This window comes from Neophocaena asiaeorientalis, unplaced genomic scaffold (assembly GCF_003031525.2).
Source record: "Neophocaena asiaeorientalis asiaeorientalis breed wild unplaced genomic scaffold, Neophocaena_asiaeorientalis_V1.1 scaffold535, whole genome shotgun sequence".
In the NCBI taxonomy this organism is placed as follows: Eukaryota; Metazoa; Chordata; class Mammalia; order Artiodactyla; family Phocoenidae; genus Neophocaena; species Neophocaena asiaeorientalis.
Window position 1 is genome coordinate 224,221 of NW_020173616.1, and position 18,685 is coordinate 242,905.

Consider the following 18,685-nt stretch of genomic DNA (forward strand, 5'->3'; position numbering starts at 1 on the left):
TCTACCTGTGCCTAAAGTCATGATTTGATATATTTACTCTGTACTTTCATGTATATGGGCTGTATAAGGCATTATAGAGTACAACTCAATAAATCACAGGCCATTTTATCTATGAGTTTCTTGTTGAAGGCAGGATACACTAGAGGTAAGCATACAACATTTACTAAATACTTAGTATGTGAAAGGCAATCTCGTAGAAGTGTATAGTTATAGGGAACACATGCTAAAATTAGTAAAAAGATTTTGGTACCTACATATTTGTTTTTTTTTTGTTGTTGTTGTTGTTGTGGTACATGGGCCTCTCACAGCTGTGGCCTCTCCCGTTGCGGAGCACAGGCTCTGGACACGCAGGCCCAGCGGCCATAGCTCACGGGACCAGCCGTTCCGCAGCATGTGGGATCCTCCCGGACCCGGGCACGAACCCGTGTCCCCTGCATCAGCAGGTGGACTCTCAACCACTGCGCCACCAGGGAAGCCCCATATTTGTTGTTTTTGATGAAAGATGTTAGCCTCCTTCCTAACTGTGAAAAAATAGTGAATTACTACTATCTAGCAAGCCAGGAAAAGTTAGTAGGGAGGAGAATGGGTCAATTAGTCTCCTTTAAATCCATGTTCCCAGGAACCCCTAGAACTAGGAAATCAGAGGCTAAAGTCTGTTTATAGATTTTCTAGAAGTTTAGTAGTTTAATTTTAGCCATGTAAAGTCTGGTCAGTGTGGGAAAAGCTGCAATGTTTGTGTTCTGGCCTGAGGTAGCCACCACTTCTGCATAGTGTAAATGAAAACTGGTCTTCCTGCTAGTAACGGAGGTAAAGGAGTTCATCCAGGAGGTGATCTTGGCTCCTTCTCTGAGCTACACATGCATATATTGAGTTCTTTACTTGACATTGCCACTTGGGTGGATCAAAAGTCCTACCTCAAACTCAACATGCCCAAAATAGAATATGTAGGATCTCCCCAACATGTCCCAAATATGGTCCTCTTCACATGTTCCCCTAGTTTTCTGTATGATACCACCATGCATGTAGTTGCATAAGCCAAAAAGATGGAGTTAACTTCAATCGCTTCATCAGTTTTGCCTCTACATCCAATCTGTCACTAAAACCATTTATTTTACCTCTTCCTAAATATCTCTTGAACTCACCCATTTGCTTCCATCTCCAATTAAACAAACCACTCAAACTATTGTAAATTTTGCCAGCCATATCAGTAAGCAAAGGATGTTGTGGCTGTCAGCCACTTGCAGGCACCCCTGACTGTGTACCTTGAGGGAATTTGGGATGGAGAAAAACAGGATACTGGCCCTAGATAGTTAACATGCATATCAAAGGATTGATTTCAATGAGCCATATATTGTCCCATATATAGAAAAATGCTATGTTCATTAACTTGAGATGTCTGGTTTTCTTTAATTAATAGTTATCTTTTGATGTTCTGACTAGCTGTTTTATGTTTGTTTTTGTTTTTGTTTGGGTTTGGGTTTTATTTTGCCAAAATTCCTATGTATCCTGGGTCCTCCTTTACGTCTTTGGAACAGTCTGTCAGAGCTGTCTGAGAACCTGTCTCCTGGGCTTAAGTCCTTGGTATATCTGCTGAAGAAAACAAAATTCTCAACTTTTATGTTGTGTATGTTTTTTTCAGTCAACACCTTGTACTATATAAAGTAAGAATTGTCTGAAAGGATCCTTTTAATTGTACCTCATTTTCTTCCTCATCCATTCTTTTTTATATATATATATAATGAGCTGTTTATATATTTTGGAGTTAATCTTTCATCCATTGAGTCATTTACAAATATTTTCTCCCATTCTGAGGGTTGTCTTTTCGTCTTATTTGTAGTTTACTTTGCTGTGCAAAAGCTTTTAAGTTTCATTAGGTCCCATTCGTTTATTTTTGTTTTTATTTCCATTACTCTAGGAGGTAGATCAAAAAAGATCTTGCTGTGATTTATGTCAAAGAGTGTTCTTCCTATGTTTTCCTCTAAGAGTTTTATAGTGTCTGGTCTTACATTTAGGTCTCTAATCCATTTTGACTTTATTTTTGTGTATGGTGTTAGGGAGTGCTCTAATTTCATTCTTTTACATGTAGCTGTCCAGTTTTCCCAACACCACTTATTGAAGAAACAGGCTTTTCTCCATTGTATATCCTTGCCTCTTTGTCATAGATTAGTTGACCATATGTGTGTGGGTTTATCTCTGGGCTTTCTATCCTGTTCCATTGATCTATATCTCTATTTTTGTGCCAGTACCATATTGTCTTGATAAGTGTAGCTTTGTAGTATAGTCTGAAGTCAGGGAGTCTGATTCCTCCAACTCCATTTTTTCCCTCAAAACTGCTTTGGCTCTTTGGGGTCTTTTGTGTCTCCATACAAATTTTAAGATTTTTTGTTCTAGTTCTGTAAAAAGTGCCCCCACACCCAAATTCAATGTTTTCTTTTGTTAGTAAGATATAATTAAAATCTTTAACATGGTTTATAGTCTTTAGCTTTTGCTTTTGTCTCCAATCTTAACTTCCTGTACGCCAGTCATTCTAATTTTTTTCAGTGTTTCAAAATGTCCTTGTGCTCCCTGGCTCCAGGTCCATGCACATCCTTTTCTTTCTGCTGGGAATTCCTTTATCTCGCTATGCTTTGCTTACTTAACTGATATTCATTCTTCATATTTAAGCTCAAATATGACTTCAGAGAAGCCTTCCCTGACCTCCCTAACTAGGACAACCTCTTCTATTAAATGCTACTCAATGCTCCTCTCCTTCATACCCTTAGCATTCTTAGAGTTTTTTCTCTAAATAATAACTTTTTAATCAGGTCTGTCTTGATGACTATACTGTGATCTTCATTCTGTCAGAGTCCATGTCTATTTTTGTTTACCATTTTGCCCCCAGGGCCCAACACAGTACCTGGCATATAGTAGACACTCCATATTTGTTGAAAGGATGGATGGATTAATGAGCTTGAAGAATGAGTTCCTGATCTCTGGTATACTTGATAGGATCAAGGAACCTTATAGTGAATGAAATGATGATCATAAATAAATTCATGATGAGAATCGTCCTAAGGGGGTAAAGAGCTGAAATCAGTATAAGATACTGTAGTGAGTTTGACACAGAGGAGAAAGTGGAGCAGAAATTTAGTAGCACTGGAGTTATGCCATGCATCTATGATTTTTACTTTCAATGAAGCAGCAGTGTTCCCCATGACAGGAATAATAACTGAAAAAAGAGAAAACTTAGGAAACACAGGCTACCAACTAGAAGACTATGTAGACTTCATGGAGAAATCTCTTTTGTCTCACTAGCTGGAAGAACTTTCACATCATTAAACTTTCCTATCCATTGGATAGGCTGCCTTGTAAGACCAGGAACTCTCTCACAGAAATTGTTTAAGCATAATCTAGATTATTATCTAAATGATATTAAAGAACAGCTTCCTGTATTATATGGGGAATAGTACAAGATGAATTCTCTGCTATATCAATAGTCCATGATTTTAAGACATGATGTTTTCTACTTCAGGCACTAATTATCTAGTGAGGAGATACAGTGAAAATATAAAGAAGTGTATGATAAGTGACCTAAAGAGTTAAATGAAGTATTATTGAACTTGTGAAGAGCAGAGATCTCTTCTGGATGGGGAGACCAAACCATTTTTATTGGAGAAGGTGGCATTTGAGCAAGGCCTTAAGAGTGGATTAAGTATTCAATAGACAGAAAAAGAGAGAAAAAAGAGAAATTCATGGTAAAGTGTATGGCCATGACTTTCCTTTGGCTGAGTCTTTGCCAGGTAAGAAGAGGAGTCTTTCCTCTTCCTGTTGATCTCTGCTATCATTTCAAGGTGTGAGAGTGCCCCTTTCTGGTCTTAACTCTATTTAAGTTTCTGTTTATTAATTTGTTCAGAGACTTGTAGGACTGTGTTCTATGGTGCAAAGAGATGGGAGAAGATGAATGTTGAATAAAGGCTGTTGATGAGACATTCACAAACACTTTTAACAGTGCTTCCATATTCACAGAATACTGTGACTCAGACGAAGGGAGAAAAACCTTTCCTCCTTTCTGCTTCAGTGGGACTTGAGCCTGTTTAAGCAGAGAATTGCTCAGCTGTCATCAGGGCCCACCAGCTAACACGGGGTACTAAGTATGTCCAAAAGCTGCTTAGGAAACTGTCATATCTGAAGCTTAGGGCTGCTGCTGCATGTATCACAAGGGAAAGTGTATGTTTCATTTTATTGCATTGACTATACCAGTCCCTATATAGAGGGCAAATTGAGTGATATGCTGCTGTGAGGTTCTCTGACTTATTGGATTAGATTTCTCTGACAGCCATCCTCCTTTTCACTCAAGTTTTTGAATTGTCAGGGTATAGAAATCATAATCTTCAAAGGCCCCCATTGTTATTTTCCTCTTTCTTTCCCACTCTACCATTTCTTTCTGTGTTTTATAATAAAAAGATGAAGGCAGTACTGGCATTTACATTGTAACTCACAGTATGATTAAGAGAAGACAATGTGATTATGACTAATCCTTTCATTTTATTTTATTTGGCTATCATTAAGTTTCCTTCCCATCCCTCTGAATTGTTATATTTTATATACCTCTTATGAAAACTTGACACTTATTAAAGATATATAATTATAATGGAGATAAAGTGCCTTCCTTTTACGCTGTAGAGGACCACTCCTGGATTGCTCCTTTAACTCTCTCATCTGGGTGAATCAAAATGTAACATCTATAAAGATGTTAAAAAAACAAAAACAAAAAAACAAAATGTAACATCTATAGATCATACACCTTGAAATTTTTTTCAAATGGGGTTTGTACATGCATAAATTTCCACCAAATTATCTATGCAACAGTATTTATAAAATAGCTATCTAGAGTGTAGCAAATAGAGAACAGAACAAAGTTGTGTGGCTTGGAATTACTTTTTTTTAGAATCAGGAGTTAGTTTTCTAGTTAAAACATCACTTCATTTCATTAACTGTACTGTTTCAAAATCATTTTACAGTCATTAAATCACATGTAGATACAGGTATATGATTTAGTCCAGTGGATTAATCAATGGCAATCATGAGGTTAACATCTCTGCCCCTATATTAGTTTAAGCCAATGGTTTTAATCAAGGGTTTTTTTGCCCTGCAAGGGACATTTGGCAATATCTGGCAACAATGTTGGTTGTCACAACTGGGTGGGAGAGTGAGTGGGCCCTACTACTGGCATATAGTGGGTAAAGGCCAGAGATACTGTTAAACATCTTCCACAACAAAGAATTATCCAGCCCAAAATGTCAATAGTCCTGAGGTTAAGAAATCTTGGGTAAAACTCTGCTCTTCAAACAGACCCCTCATTCTTTCACTGTAGCCAATCTTTTCATAAATATATGGAATAAATTACTGGGATTCCTGAACATATCAGTGTAATATCTCCTTGTAAGTCTTTCCCACTAGAGAAAGGATTGGGGTTGTGGAGAGGAAGTTCTAGAAAATCTGGCACTTATAAGAGCTTCCACTGTATACCAGACACTCTGTTAGGTGTCTGCATATATTATTTGACTTAATCATCATACAGAAACCTTATGAGGTAGGCCATTTTTACAGATGTTCAAAGTGAGGCTCAGAGCAGGGAGAATAACTTTCCAAGGTCATACTGCGCATCAGAAGAAATGCAATTTGCCACACCTCAGTGCATGTTCTAACACTAAACTGGAAAGGCCATGCAAAGTACTTACTGTAGATAGTGCAGCAATGGCATAATATTCCTATATGAAAGCCCTCTCATTATTATTCAGTAAGAGTACTGACACACTGAAAAAATTTTGCTTGCAAAACTGATTCAAGAACATATCAAATTCTGTCCCATCTTTGACAAAAAATAAAGAGAAGCAGGCAATCTTGCCTTTATAATAGAACATTCATTGTTCAGCAAAAGTGAAGGTCTTTTCAAAGCACAATTTTCTTCATCTTACTAGATATGAACAAATTAGATTTCCTCTCTAGGTCCTTTCCATTCTTAAGAGAGTATGGTCACCCAAACTTTCTTTATTCCCCCAGTTTCTGTTACTTAAGTCCTAAATTGCTATTTCATGAACAAGCAAATATTCAGGAGTAGGCACTAAAAGAGAGACAGAGGGAGAGACACAGAGATGGAAAGGTAAAATATACATGTGCCTAAGAGTGTGCTTTTAGGATACTTCAGTACCAAGATGTGGCTGTATCACAGTTGTTGTAGTGAAAATTAACTGACAATGTTTTTGAAATAGCGTTCAGAGCCAGTCTCCATGATAGGACCAGCTTAATTAAAACTCCTAAGCAACAAGGTCCTACTATATTCAGTAGCACAGGGAACTATATTCAATATCCTGTGATAAACTATAATGGAAAAGAAAATGGAAAAGATTTTGTATATATATATATATATGTATAACAGAGTCACTTTGCTGTACAGCAGTAGTTAACAGCACTATAAATCAACTATACTTGATTAATAAAATAAATTTTAAAAATTAAAAATATTCCTATATCCTACTATCTTTGAGACTGGTAACAAGAACAACCACAAAAACCTAGTGGGTGGACTAATTTTTGTCGTAATATGTCTAGATACCTGGTGTTTAGCAAGTATGCACATAAGAACAGAAATATGTTCCCATATTTAATACAAACACTTTAGTTTGAAAACATCTAAACGCTGTTCTTATGATAGCTATTTCATTGAATTGATTTGCCAACTGTTGTGTGGGAGCTGATGTGGGAAGTCGCCATCTTCCCTGCCTCCCTCAAGGACTGCACTCAGATCGCTAAAGTTAGTGATTAGTGACTGTTTCTGACGAACAGAGATATTCTATCAGATTCACAATTTTATGACCCATACCATGGCCTTAATTTTTTAAACAAATTCTACACCTCATACAGCATAATTAGAAAATGCTTAAATTGGAAGCCTCAGACTGAAAGTGGAGTGATTGAGGTGGGAGCTGTGTGTGCCGTAGAACATTATTTCCCCTCTCTGTAGTTCCAGAGGACAAAACAGAGATGTAGTGTGGTGATTTTTCTGTATTCCTTTATAGGGGAGCATTTGCACACCGCTTTGGGGGGGTGAGTAGTTTTGGCAGCATGTTCTTACACTAGATATTTTAAGTCCACCAGGGATTCATAAATGGGAAGTTTTAATCCCTAGACTACTTTTAACCAAGATACCCTAGGAAACAAAGCACCCTTGGTTGCAGAGTGCTAGTCAGGCCAGAGAAAGAAATATTCATGTAATGCTGACATTTGGATTCTTTAAATGACTTCATCTTGCTCTCAATTCATACCGTGATAAAGGAAAAATAAAAACAACATTGAAATTGGAATGTAAAAGATTGCATGGAGACGGCTGTTTATATTTTAGAGTTAATCTAATCTAGCGTCAGAGAGAGGAAAAGCAACTCTTTATCACTAAAATACCCTAAAGTCAAACAAAAAATCAAATATTTGAGTTAAGTTTTAAACAGAGGGACAAAAATATATAGATTTAAGAAATGTGGTGTTTTACTGTCCTGTGGAGAACTGCACTAATGCTTCTTTATAGCCATAAGGTTGGCCATTTATAAGGTGCAAATGTAGAGTCTATTAGGATCTTGTTTAAGTCTTTATGGTCTTCTTTTCATTTGCATCCAGTTTTACAGTTTTAAATCCACCATATATATTGGTGACTTGAATTTGAAATGCAATAGAATTACTTTAAACTTTATTGGAGTGAGACTTTAGTAAAGGTAGGCATTAGAACTTTGGTATTCTTCATGTTGACCTCTAAAATCTAGGTATGTTTTAGTGAGAGAAAGATGGAAAGAAAATGACTCATCCCAAATATTTACAAGATGAAAAAAGATGATCACAAAATTCACTGATGTAAAATGCAGAAATGTCTTTCCATTTTGTATTAATGTAATCTCCTACTTTCCAGTGTGTCTCTATTGCTCTCAAGAGACCCATCTTTAAATAAGGCTACACTATGTCTGCAGAGTAATCTAAAGCAGGCTGACAGCCTACTGAGAAAGTCCTGCCCAGTGAATATTTATGACACTTATGATTATTTAAAAATGTATTGACTTTTAACTTTTATTATGATCCATGAAATGTGGGCTATGTACCTGCATATGGATGGTGTGGACATATACACGTCCTTGTATATCATGTCACCTGACTTAGAAAGTTCCATCTTTATTAAGAACATTGTAGTAGATTACTTTTTGAAGCTCACCAGCAGTATTTTTCTGGAATGGAAATTATCATCCAAATGACTAAAACTCCCACAGAGATGATATAAGTTATTTGTTTTGCATTTGACAGGTTAATTATAAAGATGAGGATGACAATGGTAACTCGACTTGTCAATTTAAAATACAGGTATTAAACAAATAGCGTGTAATTTAAATTTGAAAAAATAGACAATTAATGACTACTAATGGTAATCAAAACAGGTAGGAATTTAAGTGTTATACCTTACAGAATTATATCTGTAGACTGATTTTTGAATACTCTTTTTGATACTCGGTGTTCAAGAACCTGCTCAAGCAAAAGCAGGCACAAACAGAATTCATAAGGTCAAAATGCATAACATGAATGAAGAATACTTGGTTAATAAAAAAAATTGACTGTGCTAAGGACTTGAACATAAGGATTCAAATGGTCCTTTAAAAAGATTCCTAGCACATCATCATATGTGACCATGAGGGAAACTTGAGTTGCTCGTGTTACCATAAAAATATTAGAATATAGGTATTTGAAAGTGTTCTTTCTTCCATTTGAGACTATTCTCAAAAGTCTGAACTCCTACAGATCAAATTCCCATGAAAGGAAATAAAGGTGTTTTAAAAAGTAGGATCTGCAGTCCCTCCAGCAGCATAATTCTGTGACAAAGAGTATAGCAATTCCAGCAGCATCCTGACAGCTGCACACAGTCCCAATCTGCCTAATGGTCTGTCAGCTCACAGTGCTGCAAAGCTTTCACACATTTTGGCACTCAGCTTTAGCAAGCCCCATCCAGGCTGGCTGCATGACCACCAGGCCGAATCTGCTTTTTGGGCTAAGGGAAATGGAATCTAAAATGTAGGGAAAAAAGAATATGTGCCTCATTTAAAAATAAGTATTTTAAACCATTTCTGCTTTTGACTAATTTGAGAACTTATCACATGATTGCCTTTGAGGCAGAAAGTATTTCAGCATTCTTGTAAGGAGGCTGAATATTAAAGTATTCAGTGCTTCTCTCTTTATGGCTGTAGGTGCACTGAGGCATAATTCTCCATGGTTTGACAGATGTGTATTTTGCAACGATAATGGTCAATCTTTGCTAAGATAGAGGATGTTGTCTGAAATACTGATGAACCACCTAAATTGATTCTCTGGTAGATTGTGGAATAGGTTGTGGAATGTAGGTGAGGAAGAAAAGAAACAAAATAGTATGAATCTAGATACTGAAAATGAAATCTACATTTTTAAAAAAACATTATGCATTTGGTTACCATTAGAACATCAAGAAAAACTTAATGCTGAAGGTACTTGGCTAAAATAGGTAAAATTGACAGAAATGTTTTATCAATAGATTTTTGATTTAGTGGTTGTTTTATCTACAGTACCAGGAAATGGACATGAGTGTGCCAATTTCCATAGTAATCTATGTCCTTCCTAAGTTCAGACAAGCACTGGAATATATAAGGCCCAAATCCATGCTACTAAGCCCCCTAAAAGCATGAGTAAGCTATTCTAATGATTTAGACCCGCTCTTTCTCTAAACCCTTGGCAGAAAAATTTGCAGTAGGGATTGTTAATAAATATATTTTGTTATAATATGCTAATGATAAAATATCTATTTAAATATATACATATATTTACACACACACATATACACACATATATGTAATCGTGCCTGCTTTAAAGGACCAGCACTTGCAGCTGACCCTTAGAGGGTATGGCGATCTCTCCACTTTTAGATAAGGAGAGTTTCAGATAAAAATAGTATTTCCTGCAGTTAGGTAGGGACCTCTTAGGATTATAGCTGTAACTCTTCATTCCCCTTTCCATTTTCTGGTTGTAAACTGACTTCCTGGTTTAGAGACTAAGTATGTTCTGTTATTTTATATCCATGCCTCATTGAAGATGCCAATTTAGAGGATAAATGGTTGGAGTATGAGAACCATGTTTTACTCTTCTTTGAATATTTGTACAACTTTATACTGCGTATTAATGATCACTTAATATTTGTAGATAAATTGATCAACATATATTGAATATTAATGAGCTCCGACTAAGAACCAGATAACTATGCTAGAAACTGGAGATAGATGGGTAAACAGATAAGATCCCAGCTTATATTTTATAGGGCGGGGGAGGGCAGACAATAAATGAGTAACGCATTGTGATAAGTGAAATGAAGAAGGCAAAGGAAGGTGATGTGATCAAGAATGGCTGTGCCAAGAGGTGGAGAGTAATTTTAGAAAAGTCTGAGTAGGTGATGTTTGAACTAAGACCAATTTTTCTAATTTATGGCATTCTTCTTACTTGCATTTTGATCTTGTCCTTATAACTAGATTTTTAAGCAAAAACACATGCCTTTTTTTTTTCTTTACCTGTAACATTAAACGTGGTCTATAATTTTGCTTTAGGTTGAGTAGGAAAAAAGCAAATTTGGTCTTTCTGATGATTTGGAGCAGTTGAAAAAATACAAAAAAGAAAAATGATCATGTTGTTAAGGTTAGCAAACTTATATGAAGTACATTTTAAATAAAATGCTTGGTTCAAGGCTTGGACGAAAGTTCATGGCAGGTCTTATTTTATTTGAACAAGTTTACTGCCTCTAATCACATCCCTACAGTACTTGATGCATACCAATAAAATATATCTAATGATCTTTCTGACAGTTCCATAGCCAGACAGTGCTATATATTTCTTTCTAGAGCCCTGGAAAACATTTTTTGACTTAGAATATGCAGCCAGCTTGGATTTGTTTCAGGAAGATGGTAAATTTTACATTAAAATTGGTATCTCCCAATAAGTTTGAAAGCTCTTTTAAGTTCTAAAATGATAATATCACTTTGCTGACTAAAATCCACCAATGGATCCTCACTGTCATTAGAATTAAATCTTAAATCCTTACTGTGGTTCACAAGGTTCTACAACTTCCTGCCTCTCTGGCCTCATGTTGTCGCCCTCTTGCACTCATTCACTTTGTTAGAACCACCCTGGACTGCTTTCTGCTCCTTGAACAGGCTAAACTCTCCTGCTTCAGTGTATGTACACATGGTACTTTTAGGTCTCAGTGCAAATGTCACCTATCTGTAAAGTTGTGTATCCACAGTCACCCACTATCAAACTGGGATATTTTAATTTCCTATTAATGTTTACCAGTATATGATATTATACCGTAATTTGTTTGTATATTGTATATCGTTTGCCTTCTGCTTCTAGAAGTACCATGGGGTTAGAACCTTGTCTTTTGTATTTATTTCATACCCAGAACAGTATCTTGCATATAGTGGGTACTCAACAGATGTTTTTTTTTTTTGTAAAATTGAGCTATAGTTGATTTGTAATGTGTTAATTTCAGGTGTACAGCAGAGTAATTCAGTTATACATATATATTTTCTCAGATTCCTTCCCATTATTGGTTATTACAAGATATTGAATATAGTTCCCTGTGCTATATAGTAGGACCTTGTTGATTATTTTATATATAGGATCTGTTAATCTGTATCCGTTAATCCCAAACTCCTAATTTATCCCTCCCCCACTTTCCCCTTTGGTAACCATAAGTTTGTCTTCTGTGTGAGTCTATTTCTCAACAAGTGTTTCTTGAATGAATCCAAGAATGAACAAGTTTGCTTGTTGCTTTGGATCAGTGTGTTGCTACACCACCAAATTTCATCTGTCTTTGTCCTCAAAATGATAAACCTTCATAGTTATTTTTTTTACTTTCAATTTCTTGAAAATCTGCTATGAGAAATCAACTACAGGAGTCCACAAATCTGTAAACCTCCCTTATAATACAGAATTATATCATGAAACATGTTTTGAGTTAGATTGTTCATTGCCCTGCAATCAAGGTATCTTTATGAATATAGCTATACCAGTTCAGGTGGTCTCCTGACTGATTTCCCTATGAAAATGGCATTTTCAACATTGCATTTGCTTATTGTTTGGTTGTCTCAGTGGCATTAATTCAGCAAGCATTTATGTGTTGAATATCTTCTTAGATCTGTGACTCAAAGATGAATAAGAAGTGCTCTTTACTCTTGAAGATCTCACAGTCTAGTGTAACTGAGATTAGTGCAAAATAACATTTCAGTAGTACAGTAGGATAGGTTATCTGGCACTTTCCTAACTAGAACCCTCAACTAATGTGAATTCTTTTCAGTACTAGTGTGAAACTGTATTTCTTGTCTCTGGAGAGAGGCTACATGTTATTTAAAATTTACCTCTTCCACTTGTTATCTGTGAACCTTGGGCAAGTTGCTGAACTTCCATGTGTTATATTTTCCTCATCTGTAAAATTGGGGATAATAACAGTACCTACCACATAGGTAATTTAATAGATGATTCATATAAAGCACTTAAATTAGCACAGTGCCTAACACTTAATATGTTCTCAGTAAGTGATGATGATGACGATGATGATGATAACTATTTTAGAAGTTCTGTCATTCAGACAGTCTGATTCATTTGACTGGGAAAAAATTTTTTTTCATCTAAACACCTGCATCTAAATACAACAGCCTGCATTGATCACAATTATCATGTTATTTGCTTATTTTGTTTTCCTTTGTATCTTTAATATCATGTTTCATCAAGAAGGAAGGGACATTGAAGTGATATTTGTTTATTAGCTTCTTGGAATTTGTTTTCTCATTTTTTGTTTCCAAGTTGTTTGTCTTGATGGCATTAAATTTAACTGTGTCTCCAAGGTAGTTTAGTAGTGTTACAAGCTGAATTAACATCGTGAAGTTGTCAACCTAACTCTTGAAATTTTTTTTCAACATGGGTTTGAACTGGGAGGATCCACTTATACACACAATTTTTTCACTAAATTCATACTACAGTTCTACACAAGCCATGGTTGGTTGAATCTCTGGATGTGGAACCTTGGATGTGGAACCTCAGATGTGAAGGGCCAGTTGTAAAGTTATACAGAGATTTTTAACTACACAGAGTTGGTGTTCCTAACCCCACATTGTTCAAGCGTCAACTGTACTTGTCAACCATGTTGTTTGCAAAAGCTCTGTGAGGTGGAGATATGTATGGAGTGTTTAACCATACTTGTGGGTTTTTGGTTTGTTTGCTTTAATAATTTAAATATTTAATATTTTAGTAATTTAAAAAATAGAAAAAGAAGATATAAGAGTTTGATATAGAATTTTGTTAAATATGTTCTAAAGATTTGTAAATATTGTTATAAATTTCCTTCTCTTTATTTACCTGAGGGTTGGGAGGTTGGGGGCAGAAATCTAAAATCCAGAAAAAAGAAGGAATTGAGAGGAAGGAAAGTTATTTATAGCTACACTTTACTAGGGGCATGTGAGGGCATTTGGTATATTTTAACATAAGATCATTTTCATCAATTACCTGTAGCCATAAATGGTTAAATGACCCTTATTTGACCAAATGCCACATTTCCTCAAGCATTGTGATCAGGAAATGTTTTACTTTATATCAATTTCAGGTAATAATGTTCATCGATATTTCTTAAATGAATAAAATGCTTAGTGAATATATTAGGCAGCTGCTATAGAAGACCACAACATATAAAGTATATGATTATTTAGCTTAGGAGCTAGCACAGAGTAATAACTCAGAATTTGTTAGCTAATATGAAAAAATATTTTGATAGCATTCTTGCCTTTAAGGGAATTTTCTTGAAATGAACAGACACAAAGACAGATATACCTACATAGAATTAATTTATTCACTAAGCATTAATTAAGTGTATGCTATGCTTAAGTTACTGGCTGAGAGGAAAGGAAGAAGTAAAGATCAATTTAAAAAAAAAACAATGGACAAAAAGCTCACAGTCTACTTTGTGACGGGTGAGGGACTAAAAACCATTTATTGACCAGCTTACATGCTCATCTCATTTAATTCTTAGAATTTTATCAGCTAAGTATAACTATACCTATTTGACACATGATGAAATTGAGGCTCAGAGAGGTGAAAGAGCTTAACCAAAGTCACATAGGTAGTTAAGTGGTAGAATCTGAATTCCAACTCACATCTGTCTCAATCTGAATATGGTACTCTTTCCATTATGCAGTAGGTGCCTTAATAGTGGAGACTATGAAAACAGAAAATTAGTATAATGCAGAACAAAATATTAAGATCATAAAAATAGATAAAGTGCTATATTATGAGAATTCAGGGTGAGGGCAAGATAAAAGGATAGCGGGTATATTTTGGGCCACTTATTAATTTTGCCCACACTTATTGTATACTATGCCTTATGCACTATGCTAGGCACAAAATGCAACACCAATATACTATGCTCTAGATTTTAGTATTATTTATTTAGTTTTGAGTTAATTAAAAACATTTCGATGCAGTGGTGATTTGTGTGTGTGTGTGTGTGTGTGTGTGTTAAATTTTATTAAAAGCAAAAGGAATACAGTTTGAGGAAGAATGGGTAACTGAGATTTTATATATATCTATATATGTAGTATATATATATATATATATATATATATACTTTTTTCCCATGAAAATATGCCAAGAAAGCAAATTTTCTCATCTTGAAGATTATTGACTATTGACTGTGATCAGGGAAGGAAAATACTAGATGTAGGGGAGAATCAGCTGAGAATATCTTGAAGTGATTTATTGAAAGTATTTATTCTAGAAATAAGAAGCCATGAAAAGAGAAAAGGCCATCTTGTCTCAAGAATGTAAAAAAATCTCTATGTTTGCCCTAAGCAAAGAAGACGATCATGAGTGGTTCAGAGACTCCCTTTGGAAGTTAGTGATAGAGACTTCTGTATGACAAAGTAATGTACAAGTGGCTTATTATTTTTCAAAAATACAAATTTATGAACCTCACTAGAATCAAGGATATTGATTGACTGTTTAACATTCTTAAATGTTTGGCTAATCTCTGTGTACCACATACTTGGAACTGTAGCTCTGTTCTTTCTAACACATCACTCAATCAGTATAATTTATAGGACAAGAGCAGCAACCAGCAGCTGCTGTAGTTAGAGATGTGGGTGTTTCAGATGGAAATCCTTAAGTGCAGGTGACTTTTAAAATTTGATCTCAAATATGTTTTGTGTTGAAACTTGCAAATCTCATTAAACATAATCAAAAATGTTCAAGTCTTTCACTTAACTGCAGAGCATTTTGAGGACCAGTAGAATTCCTCCCTATTCACTTCCTAGCTAAATGCATTTTAGTTTTCTTTCTAATGGAAAATAGAGCCCTCTCTTGTAACTTTTGCATTTTAACTCCTTGCCAATTCAAGAATATATATAAAGAGAAGACTATTTTCATATCAACGCTCCCCCTCCCCAAGCAGTCTTCATCATTGGAAAGTTTCTAATGTATTTCTAATCATATTTTCCAGAAACAAAACTGAATCAGGAAATGCAAATTTCCAGAAATTCTTTAGGGAAACAGCATTACTTCATTTGTTTTTAAGAAACCTTTTGATGTACAAGATAGTATATTTAATACCAATAATAATAATAATTTTACTATGATGATCACTCTACTAATAGAATATATTGCATTAATAAAAATTAATAAAATTCCATGGGTATCATTTTCAGTGAGAGTTATTAGTGTATAATGTTGATTTTGATTATATATTTCACATTTGTTAATGATCACTATTATTTTTATTGAAAAGTTATTACATTAAATAAAATATCAAGCATTTTAAATTCACATATAATACTAGCATAAAATGGTACTTTTCATTATTATACATTTTACAATTATGTGTATTTTCTACATAGCTGCAATTATCCTAAATACCTTATTTCTTATTTTCTTCTTCACTCTTAATATTATATCAGGAATAGTGTTCAGTTTTCTACAGTTTTTAACAATTATTAGAATTTTAATGCATACTTAGTAGCTTACAGTGCTGATATGCCATAATTTATTAAGCTGCTTTCCTAGTCATGTGGGTTGCATCATAATTTTTACTGGTTTAGATAATACTACAGAGGATTTTGATGTTTCTTTTTTGCTTTTAAGAATTCTTTCTCTTTTTTGAGAAGAAACAACAGTAACTTTATGTCTTTCATCTGTAGGAAATTATATTTAAATACATTGAAAAACTATAAAACTTCTAACTGGCGAAATGGCAGACAATACCATTCAAGAGTTTTAATTTTATAAAATGTGTCTCACTTTGTCCTTTTACCACTACTCTTCCTTTTACCCTTCCTTATAAGTATCTGAAGTGATAGAGGATACCATATCATACAAATGCCTTCTATTTGATACATTCAAAATTTATTTTTCTTTTTTTAAAGCAGAATTCATGTATAAACATAGTACATAGTACAGACTTCCATGGCAGCAGTTGGTCTGTATCAGTTTAACTCCCCACAAAGAATGTATCAGCAGAGCTGATGCCTCACAAATGTATTTCCTTTGCATTTTGAAACAAGTGAACTTGATTCCTTTTTGTCACCTCCTCTCTCAGCCTCCAAATTCTTTCCTGCTTCTTGTAATTCATATTCATATTCTGGTGCGTGCACTTCAAAAAAGTACACTATCATCATCCAGATCATCTTTACTTATTCTACCCAACAGGCAATTCTTGGAGGAGATGTCATCATCCACAAGGAACTTTGCTTTCTTCTTTCTCTTTTTCATTTGTGTCATCAACTTAGTCAACTCTCCCTGTTCTTGTGTTGGGCACACTGGGCTCAACTTTCAAGTCTTTTCTCTTTCTTCCTTTTTGTATTCCATCATATGACTGTTGAGTGCCTGCTGATTGATTCTGCACAGATTTGAGAGCAAGGCAGATTCCATGCTATCAGACCATAATGGACTGACCAGTCTTAAGTTTCCTGAAATCATTTTGTATAAAGTCATCTTTTTAATTAGGAGATCCAAAATCAGCAATTGCCGTAACCAATCAATCACTACAATAGCTGTGTTTTCTTTGCCTTGAGAAAACACTATAGATGGTACATTCCTTAAAGTCTGCTGGGACATCCGGTGTTTATTGCAGCATTATTCACAATAGATAAGGTATGGAAACAACTCAAATGTCCCTCAAAAGGTGAATGGATAAAAATTATATGGTACATATACACAGTGGAATATTATTCAGCCCTGAGAAAGGAGGATATCCTTCCATTTGCAACAACATGGATGGGCCTTGAGCATATTGTTAGGTGAGATAAGATAGACAAAGACAGTTAATGTATGAAATCACTTATATATGGAATCTGAAAAAGTTAAACCTGTAAAAAACAGAGAGTAAAATGGTAGCTACCAGAGGATAAGGGGATGGAGATAAGTGTGATGGTGTTTAAGGGTAAAATTTGTGACAAGTAGTAAATAAGCCATGGAGATCTTATGCACAGTATAATGAATATAGACAATAATATACTATAGGGCTTCCCTGGTGGCGCAGTGGTTGAAGGTCTGCCTGCTGGTGCAGGGGACACGGGTTCGAGCCCTGGTCTGGGAGGATCCCACGTGCCGCGGAGCAACTGGGCCCGTGAGCCACAACTACTGAGTCTGCGCGTCTGGAGCCTGTGCCCCGCAACAAGAGAGGCCGCGATAGTGAAAGGCCCGTGCACAGCGATGAAGAGTGGCCCCTGCTTGCCGCAACTAGAGAAAAGCCCTTGCACGAAACGAAGACCCAACACAGCCATAAATAAATAAATTTTTAAAATTAAAAAAAATAATAATATACTATAATTATGTAATGTGACAAATATTGCTACATTAACAATCATACTACAATATATAAATGTATCAAAGTAACACGGCACATCTTAAACTTACACAATGTTACATGCCAAACTTATTCGATTAAAAATAAAAGGGTCTTCCCTGGTGGCGCAGTGGTTGAGAGTCCGCCTGCCGATGCAGGGGACACGGGTTCGTGCCCCAGTTCGGGAAGATCCCACATGCCATGGAGTGGCTGGGCCTGTGAGCCATGGCCACTGCGCCTGCGCGTCTGGAACCTGTGCTCTGCGGCGGGAGAGGGCACAACAGTGAGAGGCCCGCGTACAACAAAAAGAATAAATAAATAAATAAAAGATGCCTCATATGTGCATTACGTTCCTGTAACATGGCTTCTATGTACTCCTGAAAATTTTTTCTCCAATATACTCCATATACTGAGAATTCTTGGAAAGTTCCACGTTTGGGTCATAGATCTTAGTTCACTTCAGAGGTACACAGCAAATCTGTCAGTGCTTTATAAAGAAAGCTGTTCATTGTTCTTAGGTGCACATGGTTTTCCTTCTTGTTTTGTTTTGTTTGTTTGTTTTTGAGGCATTCTTCATTAGGAATTCCAACTTGGGTGGTTTGTAAGTAAAGTGAGATCCCAAGGAAGGATATTCATATCAATTTTCCTTCCTGAGGCAAGTTTCTTCAGCAAGTTCTTGTTGCTACGGGATACAGAGAAGCCCAGTGTTGCAACCTTTCAGCAGTGCCCAGAGCCCTGCTCAGGGCCCCCTAGCACTGTGGATAGTTGCCCACA